Source organism: Mobula birostris, chromosome 30 (genome assembly GCF_030028105.1).
Source record: "Mobula birostris isolate sMobBir1 chromosome 30, sMobBir1.hap1, whole genome shotgun sequence".
NCBI classification, from domain to species: Eukaryota; Metazoa; Chordata; class Chondrichthyes; order Myliobatiformes; family Myliobatidae; genus Mobula; species Mobula birostris.
The window spans coordinates 15,985,054-16,008,337 of NC_092399.1; the positions used below are offsets into that span (position 1 = coordinate 15,985,054).

General features: G+C 43.4%; 1 long non-coding RNA gene across 1 annotated transcript; it reads left to right on the forward strand.

The window, feature by feature from the left end:
- The first annotated feature begins 19,279 nt into the window (after positions 1-19,279).
- On the forward strand, positions 19,280-21,922 carry LOC140190590 (uncharacterized). Its single transcript, XR_011883640.1, has 3 exons — positions 19,280-19,333; positions 19,582-19,904; positions 21,444-21,922. It is a non-coding gene; the product is annotated as an uncharacterized lncRNA (long non-coding RNA).
- The last annotated feature ends 1,362 nt before the right edge of the window (positions 21,923-23,284 follow it).

The following is a 23,284-nucleotide window of genomic DNA, read 5'->3' on the forward strand; positions in this document are numbered from 1 at the left end:
TAAGTTTATTACTTTGGGCATTTAGTGAGATCCCTTGCAACTGATGCAAACTTGCAAGGTTTTGAATATCTGTTTGCAACTTGGTTAAAGTAAAAGAATCGAGATTTAGTTTTTAAAGTAATCCAGCATCTTGTCTTTCTTGTCCTTATACACCGTCTCCAAGTGCTTCCTCAATCTACATGGCTGCTGCTTTCATTGGAACCTGTAGCTATACAAATTAGACATGGTTGCCACCCTTTTTTCCTGTGGGGATGGAATAGAACCATGGGCAAGATAATCAATGGAATAATGCCAATATCTTTTCTTTGCCGCAGTAGTCATAAGTAATCCGATATTAAAAAAAGAATATTAAAAATAAATATATTTGTGTGCATGTATCTATCTATCTATCTATCTATCTATATATATATATATATGCGTGTGGGTTGATATATAGATAGATAGATATATAGATATACTTTATTGATCCCAAGGGAAATTGGGTTTCGTTACAGCCGCACCAACCAAGAATAGAGCATAAATATAGCAATACAAAAATCACAAACAATCAAACAACGAAATGCAAACTATGCCAGATGGAAAATAAGTCCAGGGCCAGTCTATTGGCTCAGGGTGTCTGACCCTCCACGGGAGGAGCTGCACGTTTGATGGCCACAAGCAGGAACGACTTCCCGTGACGCCCAGTGTTGAATCTCGGTGGAATGTGACCGAAGTCTGACAGTAAAAAGTTCAATATCAGTCTGCAAGCATGTTCCTCGATCGTAATATACCCCGGATTGCACCATCTGTTGTTAACCAGACCAGTAAGCACCCAACTCCTTTACGCTTACCGCTTTCAGTGCACTTCCAGTCAGCCCGAACGGTCTGGAAGCCGTTCATGGAAAAGTTTTGATTGTATGTCCTCATGCAGCCCCGTTCCAGTGAAACACATCACACTGCACTCCCGAAATGTTCTCTGAGGCCTGGCTAGCGCCGTGAACTCATCCATTTTATTACCCACCGAAATCCTCTTCTCCATAGGTCTCTGTTGTCTCGACCCGGTCCTCTTTCCTAGACTTTGTGATCCCCCTCTGCATCCTCTGTGTGTTTTCCTCCAGATTTCAGCAGGGGTGTCCGCCGCTCTGCTCGCTAAACCGGCCGGCATTAGCACAAACAGCTGGTCCCTGGAATACAGAATGCAACCTTGCTTCTGTCCCACGTGTCGGGATGTAACTAATTCCAGCGCTAAAATCCCAAATAAACCTCTCTCTACCAGCATGTTAGAGCGGGTGCAGCTTCGACGTGTTACCGTGAAAAAAAAACGTAAGTTAAAAAGGAAGAAGAAGGAAGTAAGAATACTGATCAGAACGGCTGTACCAGGCTGCATGCACGACTGGCGCATATACATGTATAAGCAGTAACAATAATACTACTGTGTGAGTAGGCGCTATAGAAAATTAATAAACCAGCCACCAGCAGTATATTCATCAAATATTTATCTCTTTTCAACCATTCTTGAGGTATATACCCAAAATATATGGTCTTACTCGCTAAAGGTATTTCACATTTAAAGATTTCTTGTAGGGCGTTATGTATCCCACTCTAATAGTCTTTGATAACGGGGCATTCCCAGAAAATATGATAATGGTTACCAGGAAAAGATTATCGCGGGAGAGCCCGACTTTAAATGTATGGATGGAAATTACAATAGATATTTACAAAATGGAGAAGATAACAGCATCTGTTAATCATAAGTTGGAACAATTTGATTCATACTGGGAAAATGGTTTAACTACATAACACCTCATGGTCCTGATTTTATTCTCACAAGTCAATGAATATGTTGTAAAAAAAAGATCACTCCCTACTTTGTACATAGTTTTCTTCTTTCAATTGTTCTTTCTTTCCTCTCCTTTCTGTAAGTGTATACCTCAGATAAATATTATGTGGAGATTTGTAACAAATATGATTATACGATATATGTGTACAGTATCTGATATACATCTTATAGAAATGTTTGTTTGATGATGAACTTCAATAAAAGATAAATTACAAAAAAAAAGAAAATTAGTAAACACTGAGGAATTATAATGTACAATCTCACATGAAAAAGTATCAGTATTGAATATACGTGTAAAAATAAAACTAGCTTTTTAGGCAGTATTTTTATTGTGATACAACGCAGAATAGGCCCCCCCCCGGCCTTTCAAGCCATGCCACCCAGCCTCAATTTAACGACCCTCCCCATTATCCGATCTAAACCCCTGCCCACTGTTACGTACCCCGTAACTGGGTTGCCAAACCAGCAGAAATGGACCACTAGTTGGAGTCTGGATTACTGGAAGTTAATAAAGTTTTATTAAAGAAATAAATAACACAGTACTCTAATCGTACGGATATAAATGCAACAGGTTAGCAATGATAAAACACACATGTACACAGGACTAGGGTAATAGGAATCAACCAAGCTCTATCGCAGTCTAGGGGTAAAATGATCAGTCTCAAGTGACGCAGAGTTCAGTTCAGCTTAGTACTGTTCGCAGTAATCGCTGTTGTGCCATTGGAGAGAGAGAGAGAGAATGCAAATTTTGATTCAAACAGACCTTTGATGTTCTTCGCAGTTAGCTTTCGGGCGAACCCTTTTATGTCTTCTGTGGTCACCGACTGTGACCCTTCCGTTCCGGATACGACCGTTCTTCCGCGGTGAACCCGGCACCCAGGCAAGGGCGGGTATACACACACCAGGTTCCCGCCGATCGTCCCTTTTCACCCTGTCAGTCTATGGTCGGTTCCCTCGAACCAGACCTCCAAAGTCCCACCAACTTGTGGGGGCACACGGCTCTTCTAGAGTCTCGTTATCTCATGATCTCATGGTGTCGTCGTGCCTTAGCAAACCTGTTCTTTTTATCCCCCTGCTGGGGTATCGCCTGTCCATCAAACTTCAAACAGTTCAGGTTCAAAGCAATCGGTCTGTCAATATCTCAAATGTGTTTCTTTCTCGATAATCTCTCTCCTCTCTTATTAGCATTTTGAATGTTTCTCCATTGTCTCCCTTATCTCTCTCACATTAGCATCAATCTTCTGATAACTTGATTTTTCGTCACACCACCTATCTACGAAAGGAAAGCCAGCACCGAAACAGAAGATTACGAATGCCGGAAGAGGATGCTGAAGATTCCGAGCAGGTCAGGGCTCATTTTTTTGGGGGAAAATCCATAAATGGTGCCGGTATGGAAAAGGAGCAAATGAAAATGGGTGTGTGGTTTGGCTCAGTGCGCGGTAACCTGGAGCAACAGTGAACTGAATCCACAAAATACTGACTGACTTACCTAGAGGGGGAGGGCAGCAGTTGCCACTAGGTCATTCAGTTTAACCATACATAGTTGAATTTGATTTTGTCTGGACAAACAGCACGGTAACAATTCTTTTCCGGACCAACAAGACCTCACTGCCCAATTACACCCACATGTCTTTGGAATGTGGGAGGAAACTGGAGCACTCGGAGGAAACCCACATGGTCACGGGGAGAACATACTGTACAAACTCCTTACAGGCAGTGGCGGGAATTGAACCCAGGCTGCTGGAGCTGTGGTGGCGTTGTGCTGTCCTGCCATCCAGTCTTGGGACAAGGAGGGCGTTCAGGAGGACAAGGAGCGTGTTTAGATTTCCTCGATGAAAAGGAAATGGTCTTTAAAGACTTAAATAACAAAACAATTCCTGGCTATCACATGAGTATAAAGCACTGGTGAGGCCTCACTTGGAGTATTGTGAGCAGATTTGGGCACCTTGTCTTGGAAAGGGTGTGCTGAAACTGGAGAGGGTTCAAAGGAGGTTCATGAAAATGATTCCAGCATTGAATGGCTTGTCATGTGAAGAGCGTTTGATGGCTCTGGACCTGTACTCACTAGGATTCAGAAGAATGAGGGGTGACCTCATTGAAACCTATCGAATGGCCTCGAAAGAGTGGATGTGGAGAGGATGTTTCCTATGGAGGGAGAGTCTAAGACCAGAGAACACAGCCTCAGAATAGAGGGGCGTCCTTCTAGAACAGAGATGAGGAGGAATTTCTTCAGCCAGAGAGTGGTGAATCTGTGGAATTCTTTGCTGTGGGGGCCAAGTCTTTATGTATGTTTAAGGCAGAGGTTGATAGATTTTTGATTGGTCAGGGCTTGAAGGGATACAGGGAGAAGGCAGGAGATTGATTCTGAGAGGAAAGTTGGATCAGCCATGATGAAATGCCAGAGCAGACTCGATGGGCCAAATGGCCTAATTCTGCTCCTATATCTTATGCTCTTTTGGTCTTGAAAGTGAAATACAGAATGAAAACACTCACAGATTCTTCAGTCAAGGGATCGACTTCTAGACAAAACCCTCAGTCATTTTAGAATCAGATGAATGTGGCAAATCAGGAAGAATTGTTTTAAATTCTCACTGGATGGTTGGATTATCTTGACGTGAGCACAATCTTTACCCATAATTATTGTCATGCGCTGTCCTCTCAGCATGCACCCCTCTTCCATGGGAGATAACTGGGGTGAAAGTACACCCAGTTACCTGCCGTGTCTTTAACTACCAGACAAGTTAAAGGCTACCTAATGAACTTTGTCCTGTGGGTGTGCCTCTCCATGCCTTGTGGCGCATCGGGGCAGTAGCCCTGCTTTTTGGGAGGCCGAGCTGCTAGCTCGACACTCGGCCCAGTGCGGATGGAAAGCGTAAGGAGCCGGCCGGATTCGAACCCGGGACCACTCGCCTCGAAGTCCGGTGCAGGTGCCACTACGCCACCGGCCGGCTTCCCTAACGGTCTACCTAATACTAACCACAAGCACTTCTGCAGATGCTGGAAATCCAAAGCAACATGCTCACAAAATGCCAGAGGAACTCATCCGGTCAGGCAGCATCCATGGCAACAAACAGTCGACGCAGTTAATACTAGCAGGCACGCATTTAAAGTGAGAGGAGGAAGGTTCAAAAGAAATGTGCGGGACAGGTTTTCCCGCGATGATGGAGGCGGGTGCGTGGAATGCACTGGTGGAAGCTGGTACGACAGGGACAGTTAAGAAACTCTTAGACAGGAACAAGTACGCAGAGAGTGGAGGGACAGGAACCATGTGCATGCAGAAGGGATTAGCAAAATCAGACGTCATTAGCTTAATTATTTTAGCACAGCACCGTGGGCTGAATAGCCTTCTCCTGTGATGCGTAGTTCTATGTTCCACCTACAATAAAATCGTTATCTAATCTGCATGTCTCTATGCAATATTAGTTACTTACTGCCTGTTACACCGCTGGCATTTAGGGCAGCAATGAAGGTCCTCCATCTCTCTCTGCTCTTGGCCACCTTCTCTGTTGTGCCCCAGGTGTGGCTCTGGGTCCTCATTTCTGCCTTTGCGGTACGGCGCCAAGTTCTCTTTGGTCTCCTGATTTTTCTCCGCCCTTCATGGGTCAAACGAGTTGCTACCTTAATGATGGAGTAGGCCTCTCTTCTCATCACGTGCCCGATCCACCTCCAGCGTTTCCTCGTGACAGCTGTGGCCACGTCCTCCCGGCGACACCAAAGGAGTAGGGTGTGGCTGGAGGTCTGTCCCGGCCACAAAGATATGGGGCAGCTGCCGGAGGCTCGTGGTGTGGAAGGGCGACGGCTTGGCAAGGTAGCTCTTTGTCGTGCCTCCAGCATTCTGATCCGTACACGGGTGTAGGCAGAACGCATCTCTGGCACTGCTTCAACTTGGTGTGGATGCCGTTGAAATATTCGTTTATCAACTTTGTTATCAACTTTATTGTCATTGTGCTGAGTACAGATGCAAAGCCAATGAAATGCATTTAGCATCTGACCAGAAATGCAAAGAATAGTGTTATTTCCAAAATAACTGCGAATAAAAAGTAAGTGCTACAGCACACAAATATAAAAGTACTGAGACAGTACAATATGGGTGCAATATTGCTTAGCGCTGTGATGAGAGGTTCAGCAGGGTCACAGCCTCAGGGAAGAAGCTCTTCTTGTGCCTGCTGGTGCGGGAGCGGAGGCTCCTGTAGCGCCTACTGGATGGAAGGAGAGTAAAAAGTCCATGGTTAGGGTGAGATGCATCCCTGATAATGCTTTTCACCCTGCCCAGGCAGCGTTTATGGTAGATGTTCTCAATGGTGGGCAATTGGGTCCCTATAATCTGCTGGGCAGTTTTCACCACACGCTGGAGTGCCTTGCGGTCCGATACGGGACAATTGCCATACCACACTGAGATGCAGTTGGTGAGTATGCTCTCAATGGTACAGTGGTAAAAGTCCGTCAGTATCCTGGGACAGAGGTGAGCTTTCTTGATGCTCCGCAGGAAATAAAGGCGCTGTTGCGCCTTTTTGATCGGGAATTTTTGATTCATGGGCGACAGGAAGAATTAAAATTGTAAGGAGCAGCACCAACACGTTGGTTGCTTAACAGGCAAAAACAATGAGATCCGCAGCTCTTGCAGTTGAAATCAGAAACAGCATAAGTCAGCCAGCTCTCATCAATCCAGCAGCACTATGAGATCCGACCAGTTAGGAACCTGTTGCGTCAGTACTAAGCCGCCTGTGAAAATTAAGGGATCTCTTTAACCCCGGATTCAATGGATTGGTACTTTCAGAGCGTCCTGCATTTTAAAATTACAACCCATGCAACGTCAAGTTATGAATTTAACCTTAAGCAAAAATTTGAGCCTTAAGCAAAAATAATTAGGATATAAATTGGATGGTGCTGGAAAATAGGCTTGGGAGTTGCAATATGTGATTAGCCAGTGCTCCTTGGAGCCAGTGGAGGGACAGTTCTGCTCAGACCTCATTAGCATGATAGTAGCATTAGTCAACCCTAATTTACTAAAGCAATGCTACTCCATAAAGGCTACGTGCTTACGAAAGTCCTTCCGCAGCTGGGCAAATACTGCACATAGTGGACCACAGACGAGCCTGGTAACCTCTCCCTCATCATCAACCTGCTCTCGGGCCAGTGGTGGATAACGTGGAGAAGCAGAGAAATCCTTGAAGAGCCGTCGACGCCAGTGAGGGGACTCCAGTAGAATTCAGTGCCTACACTCTAGGCCAAAGGGGTTGATTTAATAATCTCCGCACGTGGCCACACGAGAAGCAGACACAATCAACAATAGTGTATTGCTTATAATTAATTCTTTCTCTCAATCCACTTCCACTTCCTGCTGCTAAATATCCATTTTCACGCCCGTCCTTGGTGGTATGTTCATTGACGCAACTCTGCTTTGAAGGACAGTTGTTAATTCAGCTTTGGATGAAGACTTACTTTACTAACAAATTCTTTTACACAACTAGTGGGGTGTGTGGCACTATTGTTTTACGCAAGTTGCTGTCTGGGACATTTTGAGAGCCTCGCTGTTGTCTTTCAAGTAAATAGCTCTATAACTAAAAGTCAGGTGTAGGTATTGATATTAGTTTGTGGATTTGGTGTCTGCAGTTCACTTCACGATATGTTTCTTTTTGCCCCTTTTTTGTTGATTGGGGTGTCCTGCTGATAACAAACGACATGGCGCTTGATTGAACTGAACTGAATATGCCTGGACTCTTTTGATTGCTTTGTGGTTTGGTGTTCTATATTCTGGCATTTTTCATTTGTTTTTTTTTGCCATTTGTGCGATTTGTTCTTTTTTTTGCACATTGGGGGGGTTTAATTTTTTTTTGGATGGGTTCCATGGTTTTCTTTGTTCCGTGGCTGTCTGTGAGGAAGACGAATCTCAGGCTGCTACACTGCATCCATACTTTGATAATAGAAACATAGAAACATAGAAAATAGGTGCAGGAGTAGGCCATTCGGCCCTTCGAGCCTGCACCACCATTCAGTATGATCATGGCTGATCATCCAACTCAGAACCCTGTACCAGCCTTCCCGCCATACCCCCTGATCCCTTTAGCCACAAGGGCCATATCTAACTCCCTCTTAAATATAGCCAATGAACTGGCCTCAACTGTTTCCTGTGGCAGAGAATTCCACAGATTCACCACTCTCTGTGTGAAGAAGTTTTTCCTAATCTCGGTCCTAAGAGGCTTCCCCTTTATCCTCAAACTGTGACCCCTCGTTCTGTACTTCCCCAACATCGGGAACAATCTTCCTGCATCTAGCCTGTCCAATCCCTTTAGGATTTTATATGTTTCAATAAGATCCCCCCTCAATCTTCTAAATTCCAAGGAGTATAAGCCTAGTCGATCCAGACTTTCATCCTGCCATCCCAGGAATCAATCTGGTGAACCTTCTTTGTACTCCCTCTATGGCAAGGATGTCTTTTCTCAGATTAGGGGACCAAAACTGCACACAATAAGTGTTCTTTGAATCATTTGTAACCCTCAGGCTCGACCAGCTCGAGGTTGTCTTGAGGAAAACAGCCTTTAGCCCCGCCAAACTGGGAAATCACGCTTGTGTCGATGCTGTGTAATGAAACACCCAGTTACAAACCTACAACACAAAATATCAGACAGTACACCATATGCAATTAAATGATTGAACTTTATGAATCGTAATCTGAATATAAGGTTAGTAATGAAAATTAAAAAAGGGCCAACTCAAGGAAAAGGCAAAAGTGCACGTTGGAACTCACTCAGTAGCCATTCTTCCACCATCGATCTCCTCCGAGTGTCGCCGACCTTCGGACCCTCAGATCCCCGTCCACTCCGTCCGGTGGCCTACCAGCTCTCTCCACTTGTCTTCCCTCTTCATCTCTCCTCGACAAAAGACTACGAAAAACCTCCTTCCAGATTCACAAGACAGAGCAACAATCTCTGATTGGGTAACGTGGTGATATCACTGATTGCATTGTTTCGCAAACCTTTAAGTGACTGTTCTTTGTGGATTCAGCGAATGATGATCAGGTTGCAAAGATATGCATTGAATGTGTCATACACATCTGGAAAATTCATGTACATGGCTGGCACACCTTCCAGAGCTGTGGATCCAACAACAAAAGACAGTCACAGGGACGCTGTTGACGTTCAGGCATTTGTTGATATGATCACAGAGACTGTACCTGTTGCTCCCAAAAAGTTGAAACCACTGCACCTTGGGACAGAGAGGGACAAAATTCTCAGTCAGGTAATACAAGTGGTGATGGATGGATGGCCAGATAATAAGCATGACTGTACCTCAGAAGTACAAGAATATTGGAACCACAGATCAGAACTTTCTGTTGTGGATGGGATATTGTACAAAGGTAGCAGAATTGTGATTCCTAAAAGTCTCAGAAAAGAAATGCTTGGGAAAATTCATGAAGGCCGCCTAGGTATTGAAATATGTAAGAGAAGGGCGCAGGAAGTGACGTTTTGGCCCAGGACGAATCAAGAAATTGCAGAATTGGTGTCTTCTTGTCAAATATGCCTTAAGTACCAACCTAGCAACCCTAAGGAGCCACTGCATCCACATCCTAGTCCTCAGAGACCTTATCAGAAGGTAGGCATTGATCTTTTTGTAACTGACAACAAAGATGATCTATTAATAACAGATTACGAATCATTGTATCCTGAAGTGTGTGGTCTGAGCAGAACAACTGCAGAGAATGTAATTACATGAATAAAATCAGTTTTTTCCAGACATGGTGTACCTGATGAAGTTTTCACAGACAATGGTCCACAATTCAATGGTGAATGCATGAGACATTTCGTTCAGGAATGGGGCTCTGTTCATACAACATCTAGTCCATTTTTCCCTCAGCCCAATGGATTAGTTGAGAAATCAGTAGGAATTATCAAGGAACTGATGCACAAAGCAGAAGATAGTGGAGGTGATTTTTATAAAGCTTTGCTAGCCTATTGCAGTACTCCACGTGAATATGGATTTTCACCTGCTCAACTCTGGATGGGACGTCATTTGAGATATAATCTGCCAATAGATGAGAGCCTTCTGAGAACAGTGGAAGGTGAACAAGTGAAAAGATGGAAAGATGAACACAAAGCAAAGCAGAAAGTATACTTTGACAGATGTTCTCGTCCATTACCTGAACTGCACCAAGGAGATGAAGTAAGGATACAAGACAAAATGAACACATGGACACAGAAAGCTACAGTACTTGGAGAAGTACAACCCAGATCATACATGGTCCAAACAGAAGAAGGAGCAGTGTTAAGAAGAAATCGCAAAGACCTCAAGAGCCAACTTCAGAGTTTCAGTTAATTGATGCAGACCAGACAAAGCATGGAAATAACAATGAAACACAAAAACTATGTGAACCACTTAGAAGGTCTCCTCATGTTCGTAAACCCCCAGAGAGACTGATAGAGACATGTTAAATTATGCATTTGCTTTGGTCAATGTTGCTAATTGTTTTTCTTTTTAAGGAAAGGAAGAGATGGTGATATCATGTGTAATGACGTGTCAGAACATGATTGGAGAGAGTCTGAGCATGCACAGAAATGTTAGAATGATCTGGAACATGGCTTGGTAAAAACGTGGTTTGGTTTTGTTGCTGTAAATAGAAGTTCTAATTCTTCCAGAATATGATTCTTCATTGTTAACCCATGGTACGTATAGATATAAGAACATAACAGGTAACATGCATACCACAATCCTGTTATCTCCAGCCATAACCCAGACATTGCTGCTACAGAGAAATGGTTACTTCAGCAGTGAACACTACAGAGAAGCCATTACACTAGCCTTAGCAATGAACATTACAAAGAACCTATTACATTAGCAGTGAATCCTTACAGCGCGTTACACATTGAATGTACTGAAATAGCGAAAAGCCTTTGTTTGCGTGCCTTCCAATCAGATCATGCTGGAATCTGGAGCAAAAAAAAAATTGGAAGAACTCAACAGTTCAGGCAGCATCTGTGGAGGGAAATGGACAGTTGACAATTTTGATTGAGACCCTTCATCTGTACTGAAGGTAATTTGTTCCTTTGACTATGTACTTCTTTCTTTTAGTCAAACTCATAGAGTCATGGAGAGATATAGCACAGAAACTGGTGCTGTGGCATACCAAGTTCATGCCCACCATATTAAACCCATATATGCCTGAGTTCTGACAAAGGGCCTCCTTTGAATTGCTAACACTGTTCCTCTTCCCACGGATACAGCCTGACCTACTGAGCATTTCCATCATTTTCAGCTTTTCTTTTAAATTTCTAGCATCTGTTTCTTAAAAAAAATTCACAGTTCCCATGCTAACCCTTCACACTGGGAGCATTTTACAGTGGCTAATTAACTTAACAAACTGAATATTTTGGGGGTGCTTTAAGAAATTGGAGCACTTAGAGCAGGGTTTCCCAACCTGGGGTTAATGATAGGCAGCCATGGCATGCAAAAGGTTGTGACCCCTGATCAAGAGGAAGCCTGCAAACTGTGGTCACAGGGAAAGCATGCCAACTCCACACAGAGAGCAACAAGATCAGGATTGAACTGTGGTCACTGAGGATATGAGGAAGCAACACAACCACCTCCACCACGGTGCTGGTTGGTTCATAAAACAAGACTTTGTTGCTAGTTTAGTAATAGTTGAGTACAGAGTTGTTGGATTGGGTGGTTTAATTGTTATTTTCTTTGCATATTAACAATTAATTGCCTGTTTATATTTGGTACAACTACTTCTATACATGTAACTGTTTAGTATGTTTCCTAGTGGTCACAGTATGTATTTGCAATTGTTAGGTGTCTATTGGTTACATTTCGTCTGATTCTGGAAGCTTCTTTTGGTATTGCATTAATTGACTAGGGGCTAGGTCAATTGCACGGGATGTTTCTTATCTTTGGTATACAAAGCTTTGACCACCTGGCTCTGCTGTCTTTGCATCTTCTCTCTCTTCCCTTACTGGACCTCTATCACTGCCTAGTTTTCAACTCTATTAGTGCTTAATAAAATGATCGTGAAGCAACAAGTTTTATGCCTCTTTCCTGACTTCTGAAAGAACCTTGGATCAAGAACGGAGCTATTTTGCTCAGTAATGTTACATTTCCCACTGTATGGGAGGAAAACCCTAGACCACTACCTCAAATATTTTTCCTAATGCTCAATACTCTCCCTGTCCTCTGCACTTCCAGAGTGAACTGTAATGAATTCATTTGAACTGATCTTCACTACTACTAATTTTTGGGAAGTAACTAAAAACATCATAATGTAATTGTGGAGCTTGTAACAATATGTGGATTAATCCATCTCTAAGGCCCCTCACCATCTGGGTCATGCCCTCTTCTCATCACTACCATCAGGGAGGAGGGACAGGAGCTTAAAGACCCACACTCAATGATTTAGGAACAGATCCTTCCCCTCCACCACCACCACTAGGTTTCTGAACATCCAGGAATCCATGAACACAACCCAATTTTTGTACTTGATGGGAATTTTATATCAGTGCGCAATACTGCTATCACAAAACAACGGATTCCATGTCATATAAGTCAACGGTAATAAACTGGGTTCTGATTCTGATAAATACCTCAAGCAGACAAGTGGATAAAATTGGAATTTCGGACACAATACTTGGTGAAAAGAAAACTTGAGGCAAAAGAGTTCTTGGCGATCATATTCAAAATCAGAATCAGACCAATTGTACAAAAGTTCAAAGTTCAAAGCAAGTTTTGTTATCAGCGTACATATACTGAATGTCGCCATATACAACCCTGAGATGCATTTTCCTGTGGGCACTGTCACTAACACATCGGGAACTAGGCAGCAACGCACACAAAATGCTGGAGGAACTCAGCCGGCCAGGCAGCATCTATGGAAAAGAGATTATTTGATGTTTTGGCCCGAAACCCTTCAGCAGGATTCCTGTTGAAGAGTCTTGGCCTGAAACATCAATAGTGAGGTAGTGTTCATGGGTTCATGGACCCTACAGAAACTTGATGGCAGAGGAGAAGAAGCTGGTCCTAAATCATCGCGAGCACACCTTCAATCTCCAGAACCCCCGTCCCTAGTAGTAGTGATGAGAAGAAAGCATGTGCTCGATAGTGATGATGGATGTGGCCTTCTTGAAGCACTGCCTTTTGAAGATGTCCCTTGATGGTAGAGGGATTAATATCTGGTAGGGAAGCTCGTGCCCGTGAAGGAGTTGGCGTTCTGTAGACGTTTTTTTTTCCAATTCTGTGCATCGGTGCCTCTGTACCCATTGGTGATGCAGTCAGTCAGCATCCACAGTACGTCCGTAGAAATTTGCTAGACTCTTTCGTGACACCTTCTCAAACTCCTGATGCAGTTCACCTGCTGGCGCGCCTTTTTTTGTAATCGCATTAACACGTTGAGCCCAAGTAAAAAAAAATCTTCTGGGACGTTGACACCCAGGAACTTGAATCTGCTCACCCTTTTTCACTGCTGACACCTCAATGAGGACAGGTGTGTCCTCCTGCAAATTCTCCTTCCCGAAGTTCACAATCAGCTTCTCGGTCTCACTGACAATGAGTGCAAGGGTGTTGTTGGTGCCTTGGTGTGATGTCTACATCTTGCTGTAGAAAGTTAAGGCCCTCTCCAGCTGTCTCAGGCAGCTGCAGTCATGATACGATGTCTCACAACTCATTAACTGTTCTTTTCCTGGTGTAGAGACGTCCCACACAACTCGGTTATTCTGGGGTGAGCCACAGAAGTTAGTGATCATAAACCTGGTTGTTATTCTGATACTTCAGCTATTGTCATACCCTTCTAAGCTGAGCTCTTGTCCATGCTGCCTTCTTTCAAAGCTAAATTATTGCTCTCTCCCGAACCTAACCTTCCTGGTGATGGTTGCCCGTCACATCTGACAATGACAGGAAAGCTGTGCAGGAGAGTTTGAAAGAGCAAAACACGTTGCACTGGGGTACTTCCACTTCCTTAACCTCAGAAGCCCAGGTCCACTGGTACGAGCCAGCATCACAAACCGGGGGGTCCTCCTCCGTTGCAGTGGATGATCATGATGTCTTCTGTGCCCTGTCATGCCCTTCGCTCTCCACGGAGCGTGGCAAGTCCGTCTTCCTAGCCATTGGATCTCACTGTAGATCTCATCTGCCTGGTCCGCCACAGCTAACTTTGCATGCTGGGGCAGGCATGTCCCTACCTCACTGGGGTATGAGGCCACCGGCTACCCTCACCTGGTTTAGCCCACCTGTCAAAGTGTATGGGGTGTCTGGGGAGGGTGAAGGGGCTTTTCTTTTCCACTCTGGGGCAGTTCACTCACCTTTGGTCCCCACCGGACACTCAGCTCTCACCTGTGGCTGTAAGTCGCTGTTTACATGGGATAGTGGTCACATCCCAGTACACCTCTTCGACAAACCTCCTGAGACAGCCATAATATTCACACTGAGCGTAGGAAATCTTAAGAAGAGGCATTATAGGCATGGCTCCCAATTGCCATGTCAAAGTCTCCCATTGTTAACCTGCTTAAGAAAACCTTCAAAACAAGGATAAATGAAGGGCAAATGTTTCTCCCTGATAATGCATCAAGTTCCAAGTGTGAAGAGCTTATATATTTCCTGTGGCTGTCCCCACGCAATTCATGAACTAATAAGACCATAAGACCATAAGAAATAGGAGCAGAGATAGGCCATTCGGCCCATCGAGTCTGCTCCACCATTCAATCATGGGTTGATCCAATTCTTCCAGTCGTCCCCACTCTCCTGCTTTCTCCCCATACCCTTTTGATGCCCTGGCTAATCAAGAACGTATCTATCTCTGCCTTAAGTGCACCCAATGACTTGGCCTCCACAGTCGCTCATGGCAACAAATTCCACAGATTTACCACTCTCTGACTAAAGTAATTTTTCCACATCTCTGTTCTAAATGAACATCCTTCAGTCCTGAAGTCGTGCCCTCTTGTCCTGGACTCCCCTACCACGGGAAATAACTTTGCCATATCTAATATGTTCAGGCCTTTTAACATTCGGAATGTTTCTATGAGATCCCTCCCCCCCCTCATTCTCCTGAACTCCAGGGAAAACAGCCCAAGAGCTGCCAGACGTTCCTCATACGGTAACCCTTTCATTCCTGGAATCAACTAATCCATGTCTCTCCTCATCAACTTCAGAGTAATATTTTCCTCATTCCTAGATACCTGCCTTTCAGAATCAGAGTCAGGTTTAACATCATCAGCATGTGTCATGAAATTTGTTAACTTAGCAGCAGTACATTGCAATCCACGATAATATAGGAAAAAAAGTAAATCAATTACAGTAAGTATATCTATATATAAAAAAGTGAGGTAGTGTTTGTGGGTTCAATGTCCATTTAGAAATCGGATAGCAGAGGGGAAGAAGCTGTTCCTAAATCGCAGAGTGTCTTGCCTTCAGGTTTCTGTACCTCCTTCCTGACGGTAACGATGAGAAGAGGGCATGTCCTGGATGATGGGGGTTATTTAATTACAATTTCTGAGCCACCTTTCTAAAGCATCACTCCCGATCGACAAAATATAGATTTCTGCATGCATCCACTGAAGAGCAATGAACTGAAATAATGTTGTCCTGACGAAGGGTCTCGGCCTGAAATATCGACTCTTTCTTCCTTTCCAGAGATGCTGCCTGACCTGCTGATTTCCTCCAGGATTTAGTGTGCATTGCTCAGGATTTCTAGCATCTGCAGAATATCTTACCTTAACAGTTTTATGGAGTGGTTTTGTAAATACTGAAGGGTTGGAAAATGAAAGGAACGGAGTTAGTTGTTAGGTATACCAATGTACATTGCGCTCTTTACATGAGAAAAAAAATTACATCTTACATGCCAGGTTTCTAACATTGGAGAAATAGACAGTCAGCCCAATTGATTTGCTGATTAGTTCTTAAGATCGATGGGTGTTCTTCTGTGATGCCAGGATCCTCTGCAAAGCTTTGATTTTGTCAGAAATATTCTGTGTATTTTATTCATTACTTCTGCTCTGTCAGTTCCACACTTGGGCTGGGACTTGATTCATTCTGACATTATGACAGTACCCTCTGGTGTTTAAAAGGCTCTGGCATGTGGGATTGGACCTGTCTGTAATTGTGCTTCTGGCATTTTTAACATTTATAAAATATTAAATTTTTATCGATATGCCATTGTTTTAATTACAGAGTTGTGGGTATTGGTACTATATAATAAGGATTTTTTAAAATATCATTTAAAACTGTTTCTAACACATAAGGAGTGGGAAAAATGGTTTAGCCAATGAAGCATTATTAAATTGAAAATCAGGTCAGAGACTTTCCAGCCATCAACTAGTTTGTTTGCATCATTAGTATAGCATGAAATGAATACCGTTCCTTCCACTTGCCCTGCACTGTCTCCAATATACCCTGAAAATGTATCCTTTAAAGATGTTGCCTTGAAATTTACATTATGTACGGTACATCTTATAAATTTGTATCTAAATTAACAATTTTATTTCTATCATCCTTCACTTATCATGTTCTTCCTGTTAAGATAGAAGCACTATTTAATTTTTAACATATATGCTGTAAATTAAAATGTTCCATTTTGGGAAAACACCTTCTAACATCTTCATTCTTTCAGCGATGATTGTTGGTCGTCACTACTTATTCACAAACTTGCTCTGAGTGGACATAATTTTGCCTGGCTACACATTCAGTATTGTTTCTGTTCATAATTTCAGAATCAGAATCAGAATCAGGTTTATTATCACTGGCATGTGACATGAAATTTGTTAATTTAACAGCAACAGTTCAATGTAATACGTAATCTAGCACAGAGAGAAAAAATAATAAATAAAATAAAACATAATAATAAATAAACAAGTAAATCAAATACGTGTATTGAATAGATTTTTAAAAATGTGCAAAAACAGAAATACCGTATATTAAAATAAATATGAGGTAGCGTCCAAAGCTTCAAAGTCCATTTAGGAATCAGATGGCAGAGGGGAAGAAGCTGTTCCTGAATCACTGAGTGTGTGCCTTCAGGCTTCTGTATCTCCTACCTAATGGTAACAGTGAGAAAAGGGCATGCCCTGGGTGCTGCAAGTCATTAATAATGGACGCTGCCTTTCTGAAACACCGCTCCCTAAAGATGTCCTGGGTACTTGGTAGGCTAGTGCCCAAGATGGAGCTGACTAGATTTACAACCTTCTGCAGCTTCTTTTGGTCCTGTGCAGTAGCCCCTCCATACCAGACAGTGATGCAGCCTGTCAGAATGCTCTCCATGATACAACTATAGAAGTTTTTAAGTGTATTTATTGACATGCCAAATCTCTTCAAACTTCTAATAAAGTATAGCCGCTGTCTTGCCTTCTTTATGACTACATCAATATATTGGGACCAGGTTAGATCCTCAGAGATCTTGACACCCAGGAGCTTGAAGCTGCTCACTCTCTCCACTTCTGATGCCTCTATGAGGACTGGTATGTGTTCCTTCGTCTTACCCTTCCTGAAGTCCACAATCAGCTCTTTCGTCTTACTGACACTGAGTGCCAGGTTGTTGCTGCGGCACCACTCCACTTGTTGGCATATCTCACTCCTGTACGCCCTCTCGTCACCACCTGAGATTCTACCAACAATGGTTGTATCGTCAGTAAATTTATAGATGGTATTTGAGCTATGTCTAGCCACACAGTCATGTGTATATAGAGAGTAGAGCGGTGGGCTAAGCACACACCCCTGAGGTGCGCCAGTGTTAATCATCAGCGAGGAGGATATGTTATCACCAATCGGCACAGATCGTTGCCTTCCGGTTAGGAAGTCGAAGATCTAATTGCAGAGGGAGGTACAGAGGCCCAGGTTCTGCAACTTCTCAATCAGGATTGTGGGAATGATGGTATTAAATGCTGAGCTATAGTCAATGAACAGCATCCTGACGTAGGTGTTTGAGTTGTTCAGGTGGACTAAAGCCGTGAGGAGAGCCATTGAGATTGCATCTGCCGTTGACCTATTGTGGTGATAGGCAAATTGCAGTGGGTCCAGGTCCTTGCTGAGGCAGGAGTTCAGTCTAATCATAACCAACCTCTCAAAGCATTTCATCACTGTCGATGTGAGTGCTACCGGGCGATAGTCACTAAGGCAGCCCACGTTATCCTTCTTAGGCACTGGTATAATTGTTGCCTTTTTGAAGCAAGTGGGAACTTCTGCCCATATCAATGAGAGGTTGAAAATGTTCTTGAATACTCCTGCTAGTTGGTTGGCACAGGTTTTTAGAGCTTTACCAGGTACTCCATCAGGACCTTCTGCCTTGCAATAATTCACTCTCTTTAAAGACAGTCTAACATCGGCCTCTGAGACAGAGATCACAGGACCTTCAGGTGCAGCAGGGATCTTCACAGCTGCAGTTGTGTTCTCCCTTTCAAAGTGTGCATAGAAGGCGTTGAGTTCATCTGGTCGTGAAGCATCGCTGCCATTCATACTGTTGGGTTTCGCTTTGTAGGAAGTAATGTCTTACAGACCCTGCCAGAGTTGCTGTGCATCTGATGTCACCTCCAACCTCATTTGAAATTGTCTCTTCACCTTTGAAATAGCCCCCACAAATCATGCCTTCTTTGAATTACGAGGGGTGATTGATCATTTTTGTGGCCTAATGTAGAAGGAGTCAATTTTAGAAAACCTAGCACATTTATTTTTCAACATGGTCCCCTCCTACATTTACACACTTAGTCCAGCGGTCGTGGGGCATACGGATATTGGACCTCCAGAAAGTGCCCACAGCAGGGGTGATTGATAAGTTTGTGGCCTAAGGTAGAAGGTGATGAGTTATACAGCTCTGTTTACATGCACATGCAGTTCAACTCTGAAGATAAACTCTAATGTGGATTGGATGGATAAATGTTTTAATATCCTCCAACCATGTGTCCATTTCTTCTCATTGTATGATTGTTTTGTATGATATTTGTCATGTTTCTTACTTGATTCTAATATTCTTTCTGACTATGGCCAACTGCATTCTTGTAAATTCTTGTAATGTCTTGCAAAATCAAGTCGATCTTGGCAAGCAATTAAGGTTCCCTGACTTCATCGCATTATGAACCCTGAGGCCTGACATGGTCATTCTGTCAGAAAACTCGAAGCAGGTTGTCATGGGAGAACTGCCAGTTCCTTAAAGACTGGATTGAGGAGGCGTTTGCCTGGAAGAAAGCCAAATGCCAGGAGCTGGTAGGGAAGTATCCGAGACAGGGGTGGAAGGCACAATATGAGCCTACAGAGGTGGGGTGTAGACATTTTGTTGGCTGCTCTCTGTGCAGAACCTACTCTCTCTTTGGCATTACAGGGGCTGCAAAGAAAAGAGCAATCGGGATCATCACAGAGGCTGCTGAGCAGGCCTCCAGCTGGCTGTGGATCAAGAGGTGTGACTTGTGGACCAGTCTGCTGGGTCACAAGCCAGGGCCTGATCAACCCTGGCTGGGTCGCCTGGGTGAGATTGTTGGATGTTGAAAGACCCAAAACACCTGATGACCCCAGGTTACGTCATTGATGATGTGTCCCGGAGCATCCTACGATGTAATCTCAGTTTAGCATCATATTTTGCTAGTTACATTAATTCACTTTCTTTTTTGGTTTAATCTCTTAATCCTACAATTTAAAGATCTAAATCACATGTGTTTTTATTCTTTTTAGGGTCTTACTATTTAAGATAAAGTTTCTTTCATTCTAGTTTTGTCAGAATTTGGCATAACATATTTTACTGCCTTTTGCCTGCTGTTTTTCCCTGAGCAACTTAACTGTTAACTTCATTGTTAAATTTGCAGATGACCCCACAGTGATTGGATTAATTGCAAATAACTTTGAAACAGCATACGGAGTGGAGGTGCAGAAACTTTCTGAATGATGCAATGACCATAATCTTTCACTCAACATCAGAAAAGACCAAAGGGATGATTACTGATTTCAGGAACTCGGGAAGGTAGACAACGATACAGTGGAAGGTGTCTCCAGCTTTAAGTTCTTGGGAATGAACACCACAGAGGAGCTCACTCGGACCACCGACATCTCCTTGATAGCAGGGAAGACTTAGTGGTGCCTATACTATCTTAGGAACTTAAAGAGAGCAGCTCTTCCCCAAAAGCTAGAGGTAAGCCTTTATCGATATGATGAGAGACTTTGATGAGGATGGTCAGGACCCAAGTGCTGGGCTATCTGAGGCTAGGATCGAGATACGGTACGAGACTGAAACAAGAACTGAGCTAGACAAATAACTCAAATTGAGTTTATGATTGAGCACTGAACCTTCATTCAGATGCTCCTGAAATATTGAATCCTGGCATCAAAGCATGGCTGCCAATTAGTGAGACAGTCTTGAATCCCTAAAGGGACTGTGCCGGCCATCCCTGTTCCGGAAGCCGGTGTGGTTGGGTACGTATTGTAACAATCAATGTGTTACTGATCTGTTAATCTGTTTTGCACTGAATGGAGTAGCAGTGTAATCTCGTTATCCTCAGCAACGGTAATAAAACTAACTGTTTCCTCCTACCGTCTCTCTATCCTCACACATTATCATGCTGTAGATGGCAATAAACAGACTTAGTATTAACACCTCTCTTGTGTTTATATCCATATCATTCATGTAGACTGATAAAGTCAGCCATAAAACACTGCAGCAAAAAAAACCGGCTCTTTGGCCCATCTAGTCCATGCAAAACCATTATTCTGCCTAATCCCATTGACCTGCACCTGGACCATAGCCTCCTCTACCCCTCCCATCCGTGTGCATATCCAGATTGCTCTTAAATGTTGAAAATCCAACTCGCATCTGCCGGCAGCTCGGACCGTACTCTCACCACCCTCGTGTTCCCCCTTAATCATTTCCCCTTTCACCCTTTAACCCGTGACTTCAGGTTCCAGTCTCATCCAAGCTCAGTGGGAGGAGCTTGCTTGCACTTACCCTCTCTATATCCCTCATAATTTTGTGTACCTCTATCGAATCTCCCCTCATTCTCCCAGGCTCCAGAGGATGACCCTGTTCAGCTTTTCCCGATCATTCAAGTCCCCAAGTAGTGTACCAGCAACATCTCTGTAATTTTCTCTAAGTCTTAGAGTAATCCAGCACAGAATGAAGTGGGAGACTGTCCCAAAGACACATCATCATGCCACATTGTTTATTTTCCATTGATTGACGTCATTCCAATGGCATACGCAACATTTTTGTGTGTGTGTGTGTCCTCTGCAGCAACTCCTCAAAAAAAGAAATTCCCATTTTATGGTCATTACTCTATATACTTTATTACCCATGAGTCTCCTGGATTAGTCAACTAAACCAGTCAAGCATAACTGTGCTTTTATAAATTCATACAGATTGTCTGTGAGTAGTCCTTCTCTTGTTGCACGTTCAGGAAACAATAATAACAATAACATAAGTGTAGCCCCCCCGGCCGCCCTCAGGGTCGCTCGGCTCGCTGTCGTCAGGGAAACAGCCTCGGCCCCGCCAAACTGGATAATTCGTTTGTGTGGATGCTGTGTGTACCCCACCCCGCCCAAATAACAGACAATATACCAGATATGATTTACAGTTTATAGATATTACTGGAACTATATAATTAAGAGAGAATAAATATAAAAGGAAAATAAAAGGCGCCATACTTATCAAAGTTCAATCTCTTCATGCACAAAACAGTTGGAGCTCAGGACCCTTCTTCTTCACCCTGCGACCCCTCGGACCGCCTCGACCAGCCGCCTGGGAACAACAATGGTGGTCGACCAGACGCTCCACACAAGTCCGTCTCCGTCTCCTCGCCGAACGTCCCGCTCGGGGTCCGAGCCCGTTAGCGGACATCACAGCACCTCGTCCATCCTCTGTCTCGCTCTCCCGCCTTCTGCCCCAAAACCCCGCGTATACAGTATCTTCAAATACACCAAAACCATAACAACTATCCCAATTGGTTAATAGCATTCTCTTATCACCTTCTAAACCAAAACAAGCTGCCAGCCAAACTCTCTCAGCGTTTAACACAACAAAGCCGCATTCCCCACGTTAACATAACAAAGATGCCATTTTAATTAGCCTCCGCAGTAACATAAAAGTCGAAACCCCCTTACATAAGCAAATAATACTTTTGAATTCCATGAATGGATTTTACATTCAACAAAACACGTTCAGGGTCAAAATCCAAGATGTAGTTTTAATCTCTTACTCCTGCAGTCAGGATGGTGCAAGCAGTTGTCCTGGAGAAAGTGTTTTCTTACTGAATCACTCCGGTCCTTCCAGTAAAGGTGAGGACACTGTCGTTGTGAGGAGAGGTTCCAGGGTATGAAAGTACTCCAGGATACACCATAATTCTAAATTCATCAGGTTACTTGGAATAAAGTGTTTGCAATGCCTGCTAAGTGTGAGCATGAGAAATTCTGCTCACTTGCTTAGTCTCTGTATTGTGTCAGTAGGAACCCCAATGCTGTGAGTCACAGAATGGACTCTTGTTCAAATGCTACAAACATCCAGCCACTTACTATTTCACATTCATCCTGCTCGCAAAGTAATCAAACCCCTCAAGTAAAGTTGGTATAGGGGTGAACCCACATTCCTTAGCCTTCAGACAGTTTCAGTATCCTACAATTTCACTTTACAAAACGGTGGCTACTCTTCATCTCGGAATGAAAAGCAACCCGGCAGACTGTACATCGTAACAGTGACCTTTTGCTGTGAAACGGGTGACATCTCCCTGTGTCTTGTTAGTGAGAAGGAGAGCGTGTGGCACGTCAAACTGCTGGGTAAGCAACAGTTTCTGTTGACTATAGATCATGAGAGCTTTGCTATTCATTGGTGAGTGGTGGGTGCGGACGGTTTTTGCTGAAGTGGGTGGTGGGGGGGAGAGGGGGCTTTGGGCGGGGGGTCTAACGTTTTCCTGTTGTTCATTCTTTTGGGGTTCTTCTCTTTCTCAGGGACTCTGCAAAGGTTAAGTATTTCAAGTATCCATTCTCTGATAATAAACAGAACCATTTGAACCAACCATTTGAAGTGCGCAATAATTTGCAAAGCCGTATATTTTACCAAAGTTTTGCCAAACGTTACTGGTGTGTACAGTGCCTAGAAAAAGTATTCACCCCCCCCCCCCAAACCTGTTGGAAGCTTTCATATTTTATTGTTTTACAACATTGAATCACAGTGGATTTAATTTGGCTTTTTTGACACTGATCAATAGAAAAAGACTCTTTCCTGTCAAAGTGAAAACACATCTCTACAAAGTGATCTAAATTGATTACAAATGTAAAACACAAAATAATTGATTGCATAAGCATTCACTCCCTTTAATATGACACACCAAATCTTCGCTAGTGTCGCCAAGTGGTTTTCGGAGTCACACAATTAGTTAAATGGAGATCTGTTTCTGGAGACCTGTGTGCAGTCAAGGTGTTTCAATTGACTAGTAAAAGTACGCCTGTATCTGGAAGGTGAGTCAGTATCCTGGCAAAAACTACGCCATGGAGACAAGAGAACACTCCAAGCAAAGGCTTTTGAAA